This window comes from Dermochelys coriacea, chromosome 3 (genome assembly GCF_009764565.3).
Source record: "Dermochelys coriacea isolate rDerCor1 chromosome 3, rDerCor1.pri.v4, whole genome shotgun sequence".
In the NCBI taxonomy this organism is placed as follows: domain Eukaryota; kingdom Metazoa; phylum Chordata; order Testudines; family Dermochelyidae; genus Dermochelys; species Dermochelys coriacea.
In genome coordinates this window covers 103,839,853-103,843,229 of record NC_050070.1, presented here as the reverse complement: position 1 = coordinate 103,843,229, position 3,377 = coordinate 103,839,853, and the positions used below count along the sequence as shown (strand labels likewise).

Below are 3,377 nucleotides of genomic sequence, written 5' to 3'. Positions count from 1 at the left end.
CCTAACCCAGCTCTGGCTTTTCACCTACTGAAAAACAGTTGTTGTGGCATAGGTGGGCTGTGGAATTTTTATGGCATGTTGGGGAAGGGGAGGCATGGAAAGAAAAAGGTGGAGAATCCCTGCCCTTGAGGGGCAGGGTAGGCAGGTAGAGATCTGGCTGGCACATTAGCAGGGCCCAACTCCAATGCATTCCTGTGCAATGTGGAGTGATCCTGGCAGCTGTTTATGAAGAGAAAAGAGGCTTTTTTTCCCACTTGCTCACCAGTATAGCCAAAAAACCATAAATTAAGAAGAAGCAAAATATGTGGGTTTGTGAGTGTGTGAGAGAGACAGACAGAAGAACTGCACATGTTTAGTGCCTCGCTGTTCTCCAGGAGGCAAAAGGGAAAAAAAGGCAGAGCTTGACTGCAATCAAACACTGTATCTTACAGGCAACTCAAACAGACAAGTGCATAACTAGTGGCATAACCAGCAGCATGGCATAGCACACCATGGTCATATAAAGAAGGTTGGCTGATACAATCATCCTCATTGATTACACCTGCCATCAAGAGAAGCAGGTAATGTAAATCCTGGCAATCAGTGATGTTGGGATTGTGAACCTGGCATCTGGCAGTATTTCCTGAGGGAGGCAGGAGATGTTCACATACACATGAAGTATCATTAAAAAAAGATATGCATGAGGATAAACCTATGCTGTCCTGAGTTCTCTGAACATGTGGCACACATGAAACATTCCTAGATCTAATGGTTATTTGAAATGCTTGGGCTGCTCTTTAATCGCCAAAGTGCTGCTCACACTCATAGATATTTGACATGCCCTCACAGATCAGCATGACCTGCTGCTGCACTTTCATCTGTGCCCTATTGACACAGCTTGTGCTTGCTTGAGAACCCTCATTACTGTTGCTGGCTCCAGTGGCATATTAACGCCTAGGCCAACCAGGTCTAGGCCTAGGGACGCAAATTTGCAGGGGCGGCAAATTTATAATAGCAGCCAGAGGCTGCTCCCCCCGGTGCCTGTTCGTGCCCTCCACCCCTGGCCCCGCCCCAACTCCACCCCTTCCCCACCCCCTCCCTGCCCCATTGGTCCCCTTCCCCAAATCCCTGCCCTGGCCTCGCCTCCTCTCCTGAGTGCACCATGTTCCCCCTGCTTCCCCCCTCCTTCACAAACCTGTTTCATGCACAAGCACTGGCAGGGAGCGGGGAGAAGCAGGACCCGGTGATTCAGGGGAGTAGGCGGAGGTGAGCTGGGATAGGGGGCCTGGGGAGCTGCTGTGGGGGGACAATTATTTCAGGGCCTAGGGAGTGGCAAAATCATTAATCCGCCACTGGCTGGCTCCTTTGCCCTGTGACTAAAGTGCAGGGCAAAGAATGGGGCTGAGAGCAGCCCCAGGTAGATCAGATCCCAGGCTACAGCTGAACTGCAGACAGTGTGCATCAATGTATATGTGGGCAAAAGGGGGCTTATAGGTGGCCACTGGCATCTTCAACACAAAAGCTGCTCAGAGCAGAGGATTGACAGGCCACTGAAGTGAACTGAGTAATTGGGGATTTTCCCTCCACTCCTCTATAGGCAGTGTTTTACTATTGTAACTATGTTCACTGAAATGGGTTCTGCTGTGTTACTGGCTGGTGGAGGAAACAAACCTGGAAAGAATTAAGAGAAAATAAGAGCAGTGGCTGGGGGACTGAGTGGACAAAGGGATAAGGAGCCTTTCAGCAATCCAAGTCAGTGCAGCCTTGATCAGCAGTGATGGAAAGGCCGTAGTATCTGGTGAGTTATAGTCACTAAGATGGTGGTCTCCGCCCTTTGCTAGCTAACAGATGTCCGCATTAAAAAAACTTAAACACCAAAACACTCTCATACTTTGCATTATTTGCCAGTCTCAGCAGACAATCCAAGAGAAGAAAGATGGTTCTTGTGGAGACGGCATCAGACTGGGACTTGGACGACTGGCATTCACTTCCTGGCTCGGACTTCCTCTGTGGCATTGAACAAGTAATTTCATGTATCCTTCATCTCAGTCAGCTGTCTATAAAATGAAAATAACATTTCCCTGTCTCAGAGGACTGCTATAAAGATAAATTCCATTAATGATTGTGAGTCAGTCAGATGTTATGGTAATGAGGGCCATATAGCTGTCAGCCCGAGAAAGAATGAACTCCCTCCTGATGAAATGCTCCCTCTGAACTGAGCCGTGTGGTGAAGAAGTTGACTAGCCCTTGCTGTTGTGTGAAGAGAGGACTTCAGTCCCCACAGCTGTTGATTTGGCACCTTTCACTAGCACTAAGTTCACTTTCAGAACTAGCTGATAAGTAATCGAGAGGAAAAATCCTTTCTGAAGGCTGTGTGAAATAATATCTATTGAACTTTGTCTGTAGACAGCTGTTATCTTAGGAGAGGCTTGGTTTGAGTTGTGTTATATAACTGTGTTCTGTCTCTTTTCTTTAATTCTCTTATTTGGCTTTTGCTGCCCATGCCAAGACCTTGTCAGTATAGCCTGAGTTAGCAAAAGAACATCTAGTGATCCGGAACCAGGAAGGTGTGAGCTACATGCAAATGTTTCCAATTACATGCTTCATTTGCCTTCTGGGAGGAACGCTCACCTGGACTCCTGTTCGTGCTTAGAGTGTGATTAGAGACATAGTGTGTGAGGAGACCTATCCCTGGCACTTATCCCACACTTAGCACCTGCCAGTGAAGCTAGCTGGCCACAGCAGGAAGTGCATCCCTGAAGGATTTAGCATGCTCCCCTACCTTCAAGAAAGGGACCTGGGCTCATTGTAAGCAACTCAATAAAACCAGCTCAGTGTGCTGCTGTGGTCAAAAAAAAAAAAAAAAAAAAAAAAAGCTAAGATGTTAGGATGAAAAAGAAATGGGATGGAAAATAATATGGAGAATCTGATAATACTTTTTTATATATCAATGGTGCAGTCTGACCTGGAATACTGTGTGCAATACTGGTTAACCTGTTTGTAAAATGGCTGTATTTCTAAAGGAATATTGCAGAGCTGGAGGGGGTTTGGAGAAGGGTGACCAGAATGGCCAAGGGTATGAAAAAAACTCTCAGATGAAGAGAGATTGGAAAGATTGGGATGGTTTACCTTAGAAAGGAGATGAGTAAAGTATGTAAAATAATGAATGGTACAAAGAAGATAGAATAGGAATATCCGTTCTCCCTGTCTCATAACACAAGAAAAAGAGGACATCCAATGAAATTAAAAGGTAGCAAATTCGAAACTGACAAAAGGAAATACTTTTTTCATACAATGTGTAATTGGACTGTGGAACTCAGTGCTACAGGAAATCACTCAGGCCAAGAACTTAATAAGATTCATAAGGGATTGGACATGTATGTGGATATCAAGAATTA

General features: G+C 45.7%; 1 long non-coding RNA gene across 2 annotated transcripts; it reads left to right on the top strand.

The window, feature by feature from the left end:
* The first annotated feature begins 429 nt into the window (after positions 1-429).
* LOC122459357 lies at positions 430-2,907 on the top strand. 2 transcript variants are annotated; one of them, XR_006279984.1, is made up of 2 exons: positions 430-560; positions 1,888-2,907. It is a non-coding gene; the product is annotated as an uncharacterized LOC122459357 (long non-coding RNA). The 2 variants fall into 2 exon arrangements; XR_006279983.1 differs by lacking the exon at positions 430-560 and adding an exon at positions 1,531-1,777.
* The last annotated feature ends 470 nt before the right edge of the window (positions 2,908-3,377 follow it).